The sequence below is a fragment of the Silene latifolia genome, chromosome 3 (assembly GCF_048544455.1).
Source record: "Silene latifolia isolate original U9 population chromosome 3, ASM4854445v1, whole genome shotgun sequence".
Classification (NCBI taxonomy): domain Eukaryota; kingdom Viridiplantae; phylum Streptophyta; class Magnoliopsida; order Caryophyllales; family Caryophyllaceae; genus Silene; species Silene latifolia.
The window spans coordinates 118,655,323-118,674,821 of NC_133528.1; the positions used below are offsets into that span (position 1 = coordinate 118,655,323).

Consider the following 19,499-nt stretch of genomic DNA (forward strand, 5'->3'; position numbering starts at 1 on the left):
ATTCTGATTTAGTAAAAATTAAAAAATTAGTTAATGTAATTTAGATGGAAACCTTTTTCAACAACCTCTACACCAATTGGTTCTTCTCCAAGAATAGTTTGACGAACACGACGGACCGACAATTCAACTTCTCCGTAGTTTCAGCACATTTTTACGAAAAAAGAGATAAACTTACCATTGAAAATTGAGTCGTCTTTGCATCTAAAAAATAACAATATGGACGATATCAAAGTACACAAACTGTATTATTTTATGAAAGCAACTACAGAATCCTAAAAATTCCCATGCACTAACCCATACGCAGCTTTGGCAGGATGTAGAACTATACGGCGTAGAAGTTTGTCAACCCTTTCATTGATAAAAGTCTTTTGGTCCACATCTTCAACACTGCAGTTATTTGTTTCCTTTTCTGTGACCTTTTTAACTCGCTTACGTCCTACCGTTGCCGGCTTTACCTTCACCTTCTTCAAATCCACATCAACACCCATTTCCTTAGTCGCCGAGCACCCTTTACCTTCAAGCCACTTTGGTCTACAGTAGTGTGGACAAGGCCCTCGGGAACTGTGTCCGCGGGATCCACACTAGGCATAATCGACTCGAGGTTCTTTCGAATCGAATTAAGACAAATTAGAGTCGCCACCAAGTTTTTTGGGAACTTGGAACCGTTCAAGTCAACTTTACACCTTTCATCGAAAAGCATAAAGCCAATCGACTACGAGTGATTAAAGATAAAGACTTGTACCCTATATCACTCGATTTGAATGACTCTCGTAATCCAATGGTATTTAGACGGATCCACAAACCATAGATCTTGAGTAAGGGGTGAGGGTACGTGTTAGGAAGCCCATAAGGACACCTAACCCCGCCCGTCGATAACGGCCTCTACTAAGTCAAGTGTCGGATTTCAAACAAGGTCATAGCTACTACGATATATGATATGCAAACATCGTTTTCAAAACCCTAACATGTGAAGTTTCTATGTCGATTTAGATGCAACTAAACTAACTTTGTCAAAGTTGTAATTTAGCATGTGGGTTGATTGATCTAACAACATATAAGCGAAACAAACAAGGCTTGATGGGAATGGGGGAGCCGTTGGGATCTACCCTATTACAACCCAGGCATTTCATGCCGACACGACGAGAAATAAGAGATACAACTCGATCTAAAATACAATGCTATACACAAAACCGTACATGACGCATTACACGGCCATTCGGCCTAGGGAAACGTGCACAAGGGGGGTGGCCCACGGCTTACATGACTCACGGCCTTGGGTCACTCCTCGTAATGTGTGCTTTCACTTAATCTCATCGAATTAGACATAAGGCCACGCACCAAAGCATGCATTAGCATAAATCGGGCCATGTTGCTTTAAACAACATGCGATTTACTAAGCTCTTACATGCATTGGGGCACAACCATCTAACCAAACAAGACTAAGGTTTTGAAAGATGTTTTGACTCGATAAAAGAAAGCTAACTCGAAAATTACAACTCGATAACAAACGATACATTACAAGCGACAAAACAAATAAAGAACGAACGTTGTAAAACAAACGAAACAAGAAAAACCAAAGGACACGGCCAAGCCTCACGGCCTAAAGCCACGTCCAACCCTAGGTCCTAGGTCAAGTTCATTAGTTAGATCGATTGATTGCGAAACAAGTTCGAAAGCGGGCTAGAAAACAAGTTAGAAACGACGTTAATCGATTTGAAAAGATACCTTGCAAACGCGCATTCTACACGGCCTAAAGGGGTCCAATTAGGTCAAGTTTGCTAATTAATTTAACTCATCGAGTGTTAATAAGAAGGTGCTAATCACGTACTCTTATACTAGCGAGAAATTAGGTGAAAGAGAGAGAGATGCATTCAATTAAGTTACAGAATTGTTAGTTGATTTTTAAAGGTACGTCGATGTACCCTAATGTGTCTAATTAGGTTATCAAATTGATCTAATGTCATCTAAATGAGTTATATGTTAACAATCAGAGGTCATATTAACATGTAAATGGTCCACGAGTAGGTCGAATCACACGAGAGAAGAAAGGAGTCAAAAGCGAAGAGCGAAGTTAGAACTCGTTTTATTAATGCCCTACCTTGAACACGAGGATATGTAAATGAGACGGGGGTGTACGACCGACTGATGTAGCGGTTTCTTTCCCATCTTAAGTCAACGCGGGTGTTCATGGTGGTACTTTAACTCATACTCGGACTAAACTAGTTTCGTAGTTAATAATAACAATCGATAAACAAACGATAAACAAAATAAAACGAACTATAAAAACAAACATAAAAAAAAACGAAATAAAAGGGAGAAAGAGGAGGATTTGATGCACCCTCAACCTACATGTATCGTTGACACCGTCTTGGGTCGTAATCGATGGTAGATTTTATCTCGAGAGGCCGTCGTCGACGAAGAAACAAAGCAAACAACACGTTTTTATCGAATCTGGACAGCAACTTTCAAACAGCGATTTCTCTCTCGTTTCACGATGAAAATTCGATTTAAAAGATGTTTTGAAAACTAGAAAGAGAGGAGAACAGAGATCTTGAAACAATCCCTGCTCGTTTTGAGTTATTGGGCACGAAAAACGAGCACAAACAGAACTAGATAGACAGGAAAAGCCTCGAAAACAGAGTTTATAACACTCTGTTTTTCGAGGGAATTCGTGTGCTCTCAAGGGCAATTTGGCTCGTAAATCTTTGTCTAATGTGTAGATGGATGTTGTATGGTTAATTAGGAACAAGAAACTCGAATTTTGATGGAGGTTTTAAGGGAGAACGAAGGGTTTCAAAGAGGACACACAAACTGATTCTCTGTTTGTATGTCGGTTTTGTGGAGGGTTTTTGAGAGGCAATTAGGGTTTGTTTCTGGGGCTTAAAGCTTGTGAATGAAGGTTGTATGTATGGAGAACTTCGAGGAATGAATGTATGGTGGAGGGGTGGTATTTATAAGGAGTTAAGGTAGGGTAAAAAGGGGGAGAGGCAGACGGGCCTGTTCGCGCATAGCTGCTGTCCAGCAGCTTTGGTGAGGGTTTGAGAGGGTTTGTGACGGGTTTTCTTGGTGGTTAAGGTAAGGTAATATGGGTAGGATACTAGGGTATGGGTTAGGGTTAATGGGCACGGGTTTTGGTAGTGTTTGGAGCGGGTTTTGGACTCGGGTTTGAGCTGCAAAACAGGGGGGGCTGCTTTGTGTATGCGGGCTGTTTGGGGGTGATTTGGGACGGGATTTGGGCCGTGGTTATGGGGTTCGAACTGGGGTTGGATGGGTAGAGGCTTAGGTTAGTTAGTGTACTCGAGATTCGTGCCAACTCGTAAATAAAACGGGCTCAAAAACCGAGCTATAATCGAGCTCCAAAACGCGTGGTTTTTTTTTTTTTTTTTTTTTTTTTTTTTGGGAAAGGTAAGTTTATATTATTGCCAAATCACCAAATACACTTAAAAGGATACCTCCTTATCCACCTTACTGCCGAGCAATGAGCCTATCTACCCACTGCTTAGCCTCACTAGACAACTTGAGCTCACTTTTACAACGAATTCTATTACATAACTGTGTCCTAACACTGTGATACACTAAGCTAGGTCTAGGGACCAACTGATCAATTCTACTGCAATTCCTGTAATGCCAGATCTGATACATCAAAGTAGCTATCCCAGCAGCTATGACATGCTTCACCATCAGTGACCGTACTCTCAGGTGTATCCACCAAAGAATCACCCCCTGTTCTGGTATGTTGATCTGCATCCATTGTGCCAGTAAGATCATACACCTTTTGCTGAAATCACACTTGAAAAATAAATGCTCCAGAGATTCCTCTTCAGTCCCACAAAGGAAGCAGCTATTGGACTGAATAATGTTCATAGAATTCAATCTATCTTGAGTTAATAACCTGTTTTGAGCAGCAAGCCAAATGAAGAAGCCATGCTTAGGTTGTAACATCCTATTACTCATCCAAGGGTGCCACTCCATCTGCAGTCCCTCTTCTTCCAACCAATGATAACCAATTTTAATCGTATAATGTTGTCCTGTATCCTTCCAAGAAGCATCAAAAAGAAACTGACTAAGTACCTCCTTCACCCAGCATATCTTCCTCCAAGCCCAGCTGGATGAGGGGGAAGGTTTATAAGTTTGCCAATTCTGTTGCTTCAGATAAACAGCATGTATCCATCTTACCCACAGGTGGTCAGCCTTTGCTTCTATCCACCACACATATTTTCCAATTGAGGCAATGTTCCACTTATGCAAGTTTTTAAAGCCAAGACCCCCCTGCTTCATTGGCCTACAGATTCTAGCCCAAGACACCAAGGCAGGAGTCTCTTTTGCCTCATTGCCATGCCACAAAAATTTCCTACACAGAGCATCTATCTTATTCAGAATAGTTTTAGGTAAAATGAATATACGCGCCCAATAAGTGTGCAAGGAATGAAACACAGCTTTTATCAAGGTAACCCTTCCTGCATAGGACAGCTTCTTACTCCCAACACTCCTTAGTCTCTCAGTCACCCTATCAACAAGCAACTGACAGTCAAGGATCCCCAATCTCTTAGGCTGAATATTAACACCCAAGTATCTAAAAGGGATTATGCCCCTCTTCATACCCGTGGCCTCCTCAATGTTCTTCATCAAACACTCAGGCACTCCATTACTAAAAAGATTTGACTTACCCTCATTCATCCTCAAACCAGATGCTTTAGAAAATGTTTCAAAGGCCCTCAACATCAATGAAATTGAATCCTTATCCCCTCTACAGAACATCACCAAATCATCAGCGAAGCATAAATGATTAATTCCAATCCTTCCACATAAAGGGTGGAATTTGAAACCCTTAGCCGTCTGAATTCTGTTCAGCAATCTACTTAAATACTCCAGGCAGATGGTGAATAACAGGGGAGAAAGTGGGTCACCTTGACGCAACCCTCTTTTGCCCTGGAAAAATCCTATCGCCATTAACTGTCAGGGAGTATGAAGTGGTCCTGACACATTGCATAATCACTTGAATAAATCTAGGAGGAAACCCCAGAGCCTCCATCATCTCTTCTACAAAAGCCCATTCTACAGAGTCGTAAGCTTTCTGTAGATCAATCTTCATCAGGAGCCTAGGAGAGCAAGACTTCCTCTTGTACAATTTGATAAGATCTTGACAAACCAATATATTTCCAACTATGTCCCTTCCTTGTATAAAGGCACTTTGCGACTGACTAATAATCTCAGGGAGGATGCCTGATAGTCTATTACAAATTACTTTGGCTAGGCATTTATACACCGTGTTGCAGCAAGCAATAGGCCGAAATTGCATCACATTCTCAGGGTTATCAACTTTTGGGATCAAAGTAAGGATAGTGTTATTGCTTTCCTTCAAGAGTTTGCCAGAATAGAATACATTCCTAATGGCCTTCACAACATCTCCTCCAACCACATTCCAACTATCCTTAAAAAATTGACTCCCAAATCCGTCTGGTCCAGGTGACTTGTTTCCAGGGATAGAGAACATAGCGAGTTTAACCTCCTCATCAGTTATGGGAGCATCCAATCTGGCTTTTTGAGCATCACTTAGGCACTGCCCACTCCTAACAACACCCAAGTGAACATGGCTAACATCATTGGAAGTGCCAAGCAGCCCTTTATAAAAATCCTCAAAAGCTTTTTGAATCTCCTCAGGACGAGTACAGAGCACACCATCCTTATCCCTCAGCTGATAGACCCTGTTTTTAACTCTCCTTTTTTTGATACTGGAATGAAAGAAGGATGTATTCTCATCACCCTCTTTCATCCAGTGCTCTTTAGCCTTCTGAGCTAGGTACTGATCTCTAGCTTTCTTCAGGTTTTTAAGATCCTCAGCACAAGCTTGTTCAGCCTCACAATATCTTTCATTCAAGGGATCAATTCGTAATTTCTCTTGAAAATGCTTCAAGGATAGTTCAGTAACTTGAGTAAGATTTTCAATGTCACTGAAACTTTCCTTATTCAGCTGTTTCAGGCCCTTCTTCAAATTTTGCAATTTTTTAACAACTTTGTACATAGGTGTCCCTTGTACATCAATCTGCCAGCCAGAAGTAACTACCTCCTTGAAATTCTCAGCCAAAGCCCACATGTTGAAAAGGGAGCTTTCTTCCTCACCCCCATAGCATAATGACTTATGATACAGGGGCAGTGATCATACAAGCCTTCAGGAAGGAAGTTAGCAAAAGAATCCGGGAAGACATTCATCCACTCTTCATTTATAAGAACCCTATCAATCCTACTATAAACCTTAGAACCAACCTCATGCTTATTGGTCCAGGTAAAATAGGACCCAACAGTTTTCAATTCAGTGAGTTGACAGTGATCCATCATCTCCCTCATTGGAGCCATCTCACTCCAAGACACATCAGTTCCTCCTATTCTTTCATTCATCCCAATGACGCTGTTAAAGTCACCACAAACAATCCATGGCCCCATGACAGTAGCTGCACAGTTGACCAAACTTTCCCACAAATTTACCCTCTCATGACTCCTATTGAATCCATACACCATAGTCATCCTAAATTCCTTCATAGTACTTTTATCTAATATATTAGCATGAATACATTGATCAGTCACCAACTGAATATCCACCTGATACATGGAAGGCTGCCAAATTAACCACACCCTCCCACCAGGATGACACCCACTATTAGTGCAAATGGACCAATGCTCACAAATAGTATTCCTAACCTTAATCCACTGACTTCCTTTTATTTTAGTTTCTAACAACCCAAATAAGCCTATTTTATTCTGATGGAGAAACCACCTTATTTCTTTTTGTTTATTTAGGCTATTCATGCCTCTGATATTCCAAAAACCCATGCTACCCATTCTCAGAACATCCAACCAGTATTACTCTATTTCCTGCACTCCCATTTCTCACTTTCTGCATTGAAAGAGTAAGAGTATCCATAAAAGAGAGTCCCCTAGGGGTAAAAATCCTAGGTTCCCCGGAATCCTGCCTTAACATCTTGGTAATGAATCTCCTAGGTAAAGACTGAGTGGCAACCACCGGAGAGTTCTCCAGAGTGACTGGCCCTGCAACAGACACAGTAGGTGCAGGAGTTACTACCTGCACAGGAGGAGTTCCTATTGCAGCAGCTTTGGGAGGGCCAGGAGTTTGAGGTTTAACAGGACCAGCAGCTTTTGTAGCCTTTGGCCTCCAAGCCCTCTTAGCCTTAACACCTACCTCCTTCCTGCACTGATCAGCTGAGTGCCCCATGCCCTTACACTTATCACAAGACACAGGGAGCCAATCATAAACTACTTTAATCCGTTGTGTCTTACCCAATTCATCCAAAAACACTATTTCAGTTGGGAAATCTTGTCCAATCTGAACCTCAACCAGAACTCTCGCATACCCTAAAAAGGCTCTGTGAGTAGTCGCATCATCACAGCGCAAGTATTTCCCAACCAATCCACTGATCTTAGATAAACAACCTAATCCCCAAAATTTAATATCCAAACCATACATCTTCAAAACGCGTGGTTAAAACGAGTTTTTCTCGATTTTTAAATCGATTTTTTAAATCAATTAACACATTAAAATAAATGATTTTTCAAATCAAATATACTCATAAAATGATTTTTCAAATCAAATATTTATTTTATTTTCAATAAAATAAATTTAAGAAAATAAATTCAAAATAAAATAAAATAAATTGAAATCACCTAAAAAAAGACCTTAATTTAAATATCATTTAAATTAAAATACCCCGTTGACAACGCTCATTCTACATCGTAAAACGAACCCAAATAATGACAATGACAACTAAATAAATACATGTGTCCTATCATCATCGGGTGTTTGTCGGGTTCTCTATAAATTCCAATATCGACGGATACGGGTATCTACAAGTAGCGTGGACCTATTGGGTAAGGTTGGCCATAAACGACATTCCGAACAACATCAGACCTTCCAAAATGATCCTCTGAATCACCTACCCTATCAGCAGCTATTGCCTTTTGAATATCAGAGTGTTGCCATGCACCCAATCTTGGCTCATCAACTTTCCACCTAAGGCCCTTACCCTCAAAGTTCAACCTATCAAGATAAATAATCTGCAAGTACAACACGTGACAGATACAATGCACAGTTATGGAGTGCAACTTTCAGGGAAAATTAACAACCATATCTGAAGCAATTCACATATAATGAGGAATCACTTACCATCAAGACTAATGCATAGCCTGAAATACCATCACATGTACCTTCACCAGTATATTTCACCATCCACTGTAAAATGAACTTAGACCAATTCCATTTCCAACTTTCAGAAATGTAATCGTAAACAACCGCTCGTAGCGGCTCTGGACTTGCAAAGTTGCTCTTCGTAGTACAGAGAAGGACACCTAATACATAAAAAATGAAATGCCGCAAGAAAAGTACTCTACTTTTGACCTCAGATATACATGCATTGTAGATGAAGTTGTAGGGGACACCACCATAACATTCATAGTGTTTCTTTAATTCCTTAAACTCTAGACGCCTTGAAGACGTTTCTTCAAAGTCAAAGGCGTCATCACCATATGGTAAACCAAGCACCCACCCAATCATTTCCTCATCAACTTTAACAATATAATCATCACGAATTTTCAGTTCACAGGATCTAGGGTTCCACCTACGACTCAACCATGCCAGGAAAAAACGGTCCAGTGACTTGTTTATTTTGAGGTCAAGGATCGTCGAAAAATGGACGCTTTACCCACTGGATTTGATTACTATTTAAGTTGACAATGAGCTCCATTACTTTATGAGGATAAAGGCGCATTGGAGGATACTGAAATTAAAGATAAAAAATTGGGGGTTTTATCGAACAAATTAGAATTAATAGGGAGTACTAATTAAAATTTAAAATTTAAATATTACCTTTCTGGGGCCAGATGATTTGTGAAGCTTCCTTGGCCTTCCACGCTTTCTGGGTTTATCGATGCTTCTATCCTTCGAATGGGTGTCCTTCAAAAGAACCAGTGAGATTAATTTTAGTACATCTCCTGCAATTAATTAGCACAAGGATTTACATGAGTATGAAATTAATTTAAAGACATACAGATTCTGTTTCGTCTCCGGATTTTGATTCATCCTCTTCATATTCGCCATCAGATTCTCCCTCGTTGTTAAGCTTCATGGTGAATACGGTTGTTCAATTAAATCTAAAATATTGAGTAATTAACAAATGTAAAAGTGTAAAGAAAGTATGGAAATACGTTATCGTTGACGTCTTCAGCTGATTTGGTCAAACATGTTACTTCGTCTTCTACTCTTTTGTCACCCATGTCTATTCCCTTATTGATATCTTGACAACAATCTAGAACATTTCCCCAATATTCTCTGCCTACATCCATTATTTTCGACTTGGAGGGAAGTTAATTTTTTTAATTTTTCGCGAAATAGGGTTTTGAATTCTGGATTTGGGGGTGATTTCTTTCGATTTTTCATTTCGGCGCCTGAATGAATGTTTTCCCTATTTATTTTCCCTTTAATTTTTTAGGAAATTTTTTCACTTATACCCTTGAAATATTGCAACTATGGAGGGATGGATTTAGTGAAATTGAGGGGCAATATTGTCAACGAAATTTTGTTTAAAATATTTATTTCTACCAAATAATTTAAAAATGTTTAGGTTTTAGGGTTTTAGGGTTTATGGTTTAGGGTTTTAGGATTTAGGGTTTAGGGATTAGGGATTAGGGTTTAGGATTACCTACACGGGAATCATATTAAACGAAGAAACCGACTCAAGGGTGGCAGCATTGTATTATTCATCCTACATGTGATGTTACAATCCTCAAATATGAAGCATTATGGATTATGGGGGTGACATATACACTACTTTGGACAACGTCCGGTACCAACCTGTATTGTGTTAATCATCCTACATGTGATGTTACAATCCTCAAATATGAAGCATTATGGATTATGGGGATGACATATACACTACTTTGGACAACGTTCGGTACCAACCTGTATTGTGTTAATAATCCTACATGTGATGTTACAATCCTCAAATATGAAGCATTATGGATTATGGGGGTGACATATACAGTACTTTGGACAACGTCCTGTACCAACCTGCGTAGGGATTACCTACACGGGAATCATACTAAACGAAGAAACCGGCTCAAGGGTGGCAACATTGTATTAATCATCTACATGTGATGTTACAATTCTCAAATTAGATTGAGCTTATTTATAAATCATTATTTAGTATAATTTATTTTAATATATTTAAAATTATTTATATTAACCATTAAACCATAGAAACCCTAGAAACCGTAGTAAATGACCTATTTATCGTCAGAACTATTTAATAGTTCTATATAATGTAACCTCGTTCCTTTCCCTATTAAATAGTTACAATAACACACACTTTATTATCAACTCCTCATATCTACCCCAATATTAAATCCAAATTAAATATATTATCACTACCTTAGAAGATGATGTTTAATGTCGGCTTGATGACGAATGTCCAAGAATCCGAGATAGACATAATGGATGAAGATAGGAAGTCCTTTAAGGAAAATCACGTAGAGGACCAAAAAAATGCAATGGAATGGCTCTTTAAACGTACTCACACACTTGAAGAAGATGGTGTAAGGAGAAATCAAAGTCGAAACATAATTCTCAATCTGGAAGAGATTGTGAGAGATGGAATCTTTAATAAGTTAGCATTGGGAGATAAGAATAATATGGCCGAGGTTTGCAAATCCTGGGCAAAATGGTTCCTCATTGGAACAAATGGTCCTAGGCTTGACAGAGTTTATGATCAAAGTTTGACATATAAACTCCGGCTAGGAACACAAGTCGTTAGTCGAGGTGATTTAGATGTTAAGAGATCGCCTCTGTCATTATATGAACGGAGAAAAAAACAAAAGAAGCTTCCATCTTCATCAGAGAGTACAATTACTAAGTTATTTTGAGTAATAATTTAATTAAGTTGGAGGACATGCATATTATGGGAACCTATCTAATATCTCTTTCTTATCTGTTGTTGTTAATTTGTTTTGCAGATTTTCTGGGTTGATGTAGAAGTCCCTTATCTCGAAGCAATATGATGGTTTTATTGTCTTCTTTTGTATTTGAAAATCATTATGTATTGTTGACATTATCGTTTATGCAATTTCAAATATCGTTTTAATTTGTGTTCCATTATCGTTTCGATGTTTGAATTTCAATTCATGATGTATTGTTCACATTATCGTTTATGCAATATGAATATCGTTCTATTTTCTGTTCCATTATCGAATTATATAAATTTGACTTAAGTTCAGAAGTACAATTTTTTAATTTTTTTTAAAATTGAAGAAATAATCAAAACAAGTCATCAAGCTTCAAATATTTCAATATCGCTTCGATGTTAATTTTAAAATTTTATGATATTTTTTTTAATCAAAAAAATAAATAACTAAAAAAATATCAATTGCCCAATTGAAAAAGACACTGAGTAATGAACAGACATCTTCATAGAAACTCTGTCTAACAATTAACCATCTGAAACTTTATTTTTTAGTCGCAGAAAGGTTTCTCTATTAACAGGTTGTAATTAATTATAATTAAAAAAAAAATTTGAGTAATCACCAGACATCTTCATAAATACTCTGTCTTGCACAATTATCCATATCAAATGTGATATTTTAGTCCCAAAACGTCTTTTCTTATAACAGTATTCATTTATTATAATTAAAAATTATAAAGTATTTACTTTTAAACGGTTCATATTAATCCCACTTCCCCGTACACGTCAACCCTCATTGGTCAATAAAAATATAATTTCTGAAAAGTTCTTACACGCGCCGTCCCTATTAATAGGCTCATTGGTTTACCATTTCTATCAATGGTCCACATTTCCCATTTTACTCATTAATCATATTAAATTGATTTTTAATTTTAAAAAAAAATCCCACAAGTTAACTTAAAACATGGCGGATAAACGATGCCTCTGTGAGAAGTTTGAAGAAGATAAAAGGAGAGAAAAGGCCATAAGACAAGAACCATGGTATTTAGAAGTGAAAAGGAGAAAAGTGGAACAACGTCAACGGCTTGAGAAAGATTATTTGGATTTCATTAGAAATCCCCCACAAAAAATTAGTCTCGACGGTACGGATAAGAGGTCATCTGCTAACCAAGTTGGTTCTTCTGAGGATTTGATGGTAGGGTATATATTACCCCGGTACGGATGGAATGCAATTGTCGTGAGCAAAACAATCAGAGCATGGCATCAATGGTGGTTTCGGTCCGCGTGGCTAATGGAGGAGATGGAGGAAAAGACTAGAGAAGAATTGGACTTCTACGGCGTATATGATGGAAAATTATATTGTCCATGAAGTTATCTATTAAGTCCGTAATATTTTGGGATTTCATAATTTAATTATTATAATTCTTCAATTTAGTTATTATAAGTCTTCTACGGCGTATATGATGGAAAATTATATTGTCCATGAAGTAATCTATTAAGTCCGTAATAATGCTGTTTATGTAATATTGAGTTTCTAACGTTGTTAATATTTGATGGAATTGAATCATATGTTTAATGCAAAATAGTAGGAACTAGTGAATTCTAATATCTAATGGTTTTTAAATGTAGATATATGTAAAACGTAAACTTCTACAATAAAAATGTATTTGAAATGAATTTATATTAAACCATACCGATGCTTAAATTTTGTTGATTATACCTCTAAGACGTAAACTTCTACAAATATATTGGTTTGTGAAATTAACTTAATTTAAAACGTAAATATAACGATTTAGACAATTAATCCACTTGATATGAAAATAAACTCCATTAATGAAAGTTATGCATGCAAAAAAGAAGTACAGCAATTGCAAAAGATACTGCTAAACCCGAACCCAAAAAGGAAATTTAGATATCAATTGACAGACAAATATGGACTATGACTCAATAGTTATCGAAATCTATTTTTAGTAAATAACATTTGAGTAATACATCCAAAAAGGAAATTTACATATCAAGTGACAGAGAAATAGGTACATAAACCTAAGATAGAGACGAAATGAGTAAACCTTTTTTAAAAACAAACCCTAAAATAAACCTACCCTAGTAAAAAAACCCTACAAACCCTTTTTAAAACCATACCCTAAAATAAACCCAACCCTAAAACCACCAAAACCAACCCTAAAAGAAACGTGACGTAGAAATAATTATACTTAACAAACACTAAATACAACCCCAACCATATAATGAACATAACATAGAAACACTAGAAACCCTAAAACAACCAACCCTAAAATAAACCAAACCTAGAAACAAAGCGCCATAAGTTAGACCTACTACTTCGTACAAAAAATAGTTGATCAATTAAGTTGTATAAACGAACATTGTCTAGTAATGTTCAATTAAAATAGATATCATAATATTATATTTGGTATCTTTTCAAATAATTTAGTTTCATGTAACCTTTCATTATCTGCTACATTCTTCAAATAAACAGTTGTGTATTTAAGGCCACAGACCCATTACGGTCACGCATCTTAAATAAATACCTTATGCTTCCAACCTAAAAGACTATCTCAAGTTAAATTAAACATAATTTAACATAAAAAAATATTCAAATATGAGAATTGTTGATTTGTCGATTTCATTCAATCAATAGATTGGAAGAGGACAAACAATTGTTCAAAGAAGAATATATCGCCAACAAAAAGCGCTCCATGCAAATGGATTTCGATGTTGACTATAGTGTTGAAAGAAACCGGGGAACGGGTTCACCTATTACCGAAGTCCTCGGCAATGTGGATATTATGAGTACTCATATATTCAATAGGTTGGCCACAAAGTGATAAGAAGAATGTAGCAGAGGTATGCAAAGCTTGGGCTAAATGGTTTCTTCTTGGAGACCATGAACCATCATTTATAAGAGATTACCGTCTGTCCTTACGCCGAGAGGTGAAGTTTGGTATCCTTACTATAAGAAGAGGAACTAATTTAGTCAAGGAATATTGTCTATGCCAGGGGATAAGAGACCCAAAGAACAAAAGATTTGTTTCATCTTGACCAAAGGCTTGCCATAATAGAGGATAGGGTTGCAAGAATTTTATCAAGGGTGGATCAAAGAGTTTACTAAATAACTTTCATGGATCCTTTTAATTTCAAGTAGATTCATAGTCTCGTTTCGATTTTAGATGGTTGAATTTGTTATGTTCCTATTTTCAATTCAGTATTAAGTCTTATCTACCAGTTCGATTTTACGTTTCAAATCCTTGCACTCTTTAATTTACCTTCAAATGTGCTAAATTAAATTATTTAAAAATTATGCCAATTTCAATTATTTATATAATTTCAATCAAAATACAAGAATGGTACGCCAACAATGATCACCAACTTATTTTTTTATATTTAATAGAGCAATGGTGAACCAACGGTAATTAAAAAGTAATTTTAAATTAAATTTATATTAATTTAATTTAATTTAATTAATTTCTTTGATGTCATGGTAGTAGAACAGTCACCAACTTAATTATAAATAGTGGGGAGCTAACACAAAGTAGCCATTCTAAAACATAATTATTCCTCTCTTTCTAAACTATTTCACCTTTTATCTTCTCTCTAAATAAATCAACTAAATTTTTTAGAATGAGAAACCTTAATGAATTGTTAATTGAATCGTTGCTATTTTTAGAAGAACAAGTTTCCAATCTTCGTGAACTCGAGTTCAAAGCAATGAAGGTGGTTGTCGGGGCGATTGAAACTCGTAACGATTGTTATTTAAGGGGCCTTAAGGAAACAGAAAAGGACGCGGATGATTTCATCAAATACGTGTTGGGTACGTATGAAAAATTTAACAATCTTAGAAAAGGGTTTGAAGAGGATATTGACGCTCTAAAGTTCATTATTAATAAGAATTAGGAGACCTTTTTTTATTCCTGTTTGATATTTAGTTATATAATTACGTTGTACTTTTTTTTAAGTTTATCCTGGTATTATTTCTAAATTAGTTAACATTGTTGGGTTTTCTCTACTTCTACCTCTTACATTAGGTGTATCATTCATTTGATTTCTATGCAAGTGGCCATTGTTTGCAAGGTAAATGAAATTGACAATCACCAACAGTCATAATTTATGAACCAATTTGTCAAAAATAAAAATAAAAATAAAAACGCAAGTGGCAATTGTTTTTAACTATTCAACGCACGGTTCTCCAAAGGTCATAAATTCAATTATAAATATTTGGTGGTTAACATCATTCTAAAAGAAAACAATTTAAAATAACAATAGTTATCTCTTTGTTCTCACTAAAACTACAAAAGATTTCAAATGGCAAACCTAAGTGGTATGTCAATGGGTTTGATCGCCAAATTGGAAAAACACATTCAAACGGTACTTGAACAAGAGTTGAGAACGATGAAGATGATTGTTGGTGCGATTGAAACTCGGAACTATTGTTATGTACAGGGCGTTAAGGAGATTGAAAAGGAAGCGGATGATCTCATACAATCCTTGTTTATTTCTTATGGAAAATGCATCGACCTTAGGAAAGAACTTGAGGATGATCTAAAGGCTTTAAAATCCTTAAATTAGTAAGGATTAAAAGAAGTCCTTAATTAGATATTCATGTATTTAATTTCCAATTAATATCTATGCATGTTTTATTTTTATAATATTATTATGTTGTACTTTTCTTATTTAAGTTTTATCTTAATATTACTTCATTTTAGTACTATCATGGTTGGGTTTTCTCTTCTACCCCTTTTATATTTTGTTCGATTTTGAATGTTAACTATGTGACATCATTTTAATTTCGTACTTGAACAAGAGTTGATAAATAAATATCGGTTTTAAATACTCGGAATTATATTAATTACGTAAGATTTATTAAAATACAATTCATTGTACCGGAAGATTAAAGGACAAGTTGTCATTTCCTATAAACATATTAATTTTAATTCAACTTCCACTTGTTAATTTTAATTTATAATTAAAAATCCTCCTGTGTGGCATATGAAAAGACACGACCCACACTTTATTTATATATATGATACATATATTCAGTAAATCCTAACCACATCTACTACCCAAGCCATTATCTAATTTGATTTGTCTATCAATATTTCAAACCCTAAACCTTTAAAACCTAAACTGAAAAATTCCTTCAAAATAATGGATCGGAACATTACCAAAACATTGATTACAATCGAGTACAACAAATGTTTCATAAATCGCTTAGAGGAAATCGAAAGGAAGAACAACCTATTCCTTGTTAATGTTCAGATCCCACTCAAGGTGGCCAAAGATCGTGGCTTTATGCCGGAGTTGGAGAAGATGCGGCGAGATATTGCATCGCTTTACGAGACCTCAAACTAGCAAAGGAGGTGAAGATCAAAATCATGGAAGAGAATGCCTCCCTAAGAGCCTCTATTTCTCGTTTAAGTTCTATTTAATTTAGTGGGCATGCATGATGTCACTTATATTAAGTATGTAAATTTTAAATGTGGGTTTTTAATATTTTCCATTTGAATCAGTTTTATTATCATTGATTTTCTTTGGTTTCGATATAACATATGAATATCTATTAATAGTTAAAAATGTGGATTGATTTACCTATTAAGTAGTCCGTATAAATTATTTTGATTTGACTAAACACAACACAAAAAGAATTACAATTGATTTGATTTGATTATGTGTGTCGTGTAAGCAAGCAACGAAACGGCAGAAATCTAGCATGCATGCATGTTGATTTGACTTCCAATTGACAGGATTTAAACACATCATCACTAATAAGAAAAATAAAAAAATTTGTCTTTCTCCCCATTATAAAAGGAAAATGGCACTATTTTACATTCATCTACAAAAATAAAACTACCTTTAGATCTCATATATACTTGTAAGGAGGACTCCAAACTTGTTCACAACTCTTGTGTTACTAATTCATTCATCAAGGTATTTAACCATTCATTCCTTTAAATTAAATCGTTTGTATAGTTTACAATTTTTGCATGTATGCGCCAATCAATTTAATAAGTCCTCAATCATAATTATATTTTAATTGAATATAAACGGTTTATGTGATATGAAAGGTTGTTATATTTGTTTCTTTTTACATAACGCTTTAATTTTTTTAATTGAATATAGACGGTTTTAAACATCACTAATTACAAAAATTAAAAAATTGTCTTTCTCCCCATTATAAAAGGAATATGGCAGTATTTTACATTCATCTACAAAAATAAAACTCCCTTTACAACACAAACCCTAGATCTCATATATATACTTGTAAGGAGGACTCCAAACTTGTTCACAACTCTTGTTACTAATTGTTTGATCATTCATCAAGGTATTTTAACCATTCTTTCTTTTTTACTGCTCATTTCATCAAGATATTTAACCATTCTTTCTTTTAAATGAAATCGTTTGTATAAGTTTAAAACCGTAAACGATTTTTGCATGTATGTGACAATCAATTTAATAACTCGTCAATCATAACTATTTTTTGATTGAATATAAACGGTTTATGTCCATATTGGCGATGGGATATGAATGGTAGTTGTCATCCAATTTTCCTTTTACATAACGTTTTATTTTTAATTTAATTAACTCGTATGAATTTCAGATGGTTAGACAGTTCATTCCTATATTAGTACAATACACTATCAATCGCAGAATCAAACTCGCTCGGTTGCGAGAGATTGACACTCAGTTGGCCGATCTAATAGACCGAGCGGAGGTGATAAGGCAGCGGGCAATAAGTAGAGGGATGAAGGACGTGCAGGAAAATATGGAAGCTCTTATACATGAAGTGAAAGCTAATCGTGAACAAGGGGTGATTGAAATCCAGAAAATTGAGTTGGAGCTTCATCAACTTGAACTTCTTGGTTTTTAGTTAGGTTAAATATGGTTTATATAGTACGTATTTTGTAACGATTAAAAGGTTGGTTTATATTTTCCAATGGATCTATGATTATCAACTACTCATTTTCCTTTTCAAATTCCTGTTATTTTTTTTTAATTACTATCTTACGTTCTTCGTTAAAAAATACCCGTAATTTTACCAATGTGTGATGACTAATTTTAATCCAAAAAAAATCCGGCACATGAGGAGAACACGGCCAAGCGAGTAACAAACGCCACAACGAGATCTTATGCTGCTACAAATAATTATGCAATTTAACTTGGTAGGACTGACCATTATTCACTTGGGCCATTAATATTCATTTTCCATGTTTCTATGTTAAAAACCAGACCATTAGGAATGTGGCCCCAATAGGGGAAAAGCCCAATCAAAATATAGGTCTTATATAACAATTTGGGCTCATTCTATTTATCAACTAACTTACTTGGGCCATCGGTAACTAGACCCATTATTACTTCCTCAATTGGGCCATTTTCATCGATTACTTTTCGTCGACCCATTTACTTCCTCAATTGGGCCATTTTCATCCATTCTTTCTCGTCGACCCATTTACTTCTTCAATTGGGCCATTTTCATCCATTCATTTACTTGGGCCGTCAGTAAGTAGATGTCATTTGCAATTTGCAATTTGCAAAGTTAACACATTACAAATTAAATGTTTTTCTTTTTGCAATTGATTCATTTTAAGTTTTTAAAACCTTAATAATCAAGCATAACAAACCGAGACCGAAATTATTTTTGATCGACAACGAATAATGGACAACTGTCGTCAAAATACAAATTTAGATCAACAATCAATAACAAATTAAAGCTTCTTCTCTTATTTATGTAGTATTATCACAATACAAATTGATAATAATAATACAAATACAACCCATGAATAATACAATAACCGACGAGCTAACTTTTCTGATTTAGTAGCACGTAACTTCTGAGATTTCAATTTAATATTTTCCGATGTCAATTGCCGCAACCTATCCTCCAAAGAGTTGTTTAGATCAATCAACCTGTTCATGTTCCGATCAACCTCCACGCATTCATCCCATACGAAGTAACCACAATCTTCAGTCTAAAGATGCATTAAAAAATTAATTAGAGCAATAAACATAGATATTATACTAATTATATTATTTTGAGCTATAAACATAAATATACCTTCCATAAGGGACAACGATAAAAAAAACCTTCCTTTGTTAGGTCCATTTTTCTTCACGAGTTGACGGATTGGAACCAAGTTATGATAACAATGTGAATCGCAAGAACAAGATTGATTAAAACTCATATTTGAAAGATGGTGGATCGCAAGAACAAGATGGTGGTGTCGATACAATTGAAATATAGTATGAGATTTTAATAATTAAATATGATTATTAGATTTGGAAACAAAATATACTTATTTTTTTAAGGAATTATTAGATCTGGGAAAAAAAAAATATACTGATTTTTTTTATGGATTATTAGATTTGGGGAAAAAAATATACTGATTTTTTTAAGTGAGAGAAACGATTTTTTTAGTTAGAGAAAGGAGGTTAAAATAAATAAGAACATAAAATAAATATAAGAAACAAAAAATAATTACTATAGAGATTAGTATAAAAAAATTAGATTAATATTGCTAATGATCT

General features: G+C 35.3%; 1 long non-coding RNA gene across 1 annotated transcript; it reads right to left on the bottom strand.

Moving 5' to 3' along the window:
• Positions 1-18,679: 18,679 nt before the first annotated feature.
• LOC141646248 (uncharacterized) lies at positions 18,680-19,150 on the bottom strand. Its single transcript, XR_012545458.1, has 2 exons — positions 19,030-19,150; positions 18,680-18,943 (listed from the first exon to the last, which is right to left on the bottom strand). It is a non-coding gene; the product is annotated as an uncharacterized LOC141646248 (long non-coding RNA).
• Between the last annotated feature and the right edge of the window lie 349 nt (positions 19,151-19,499).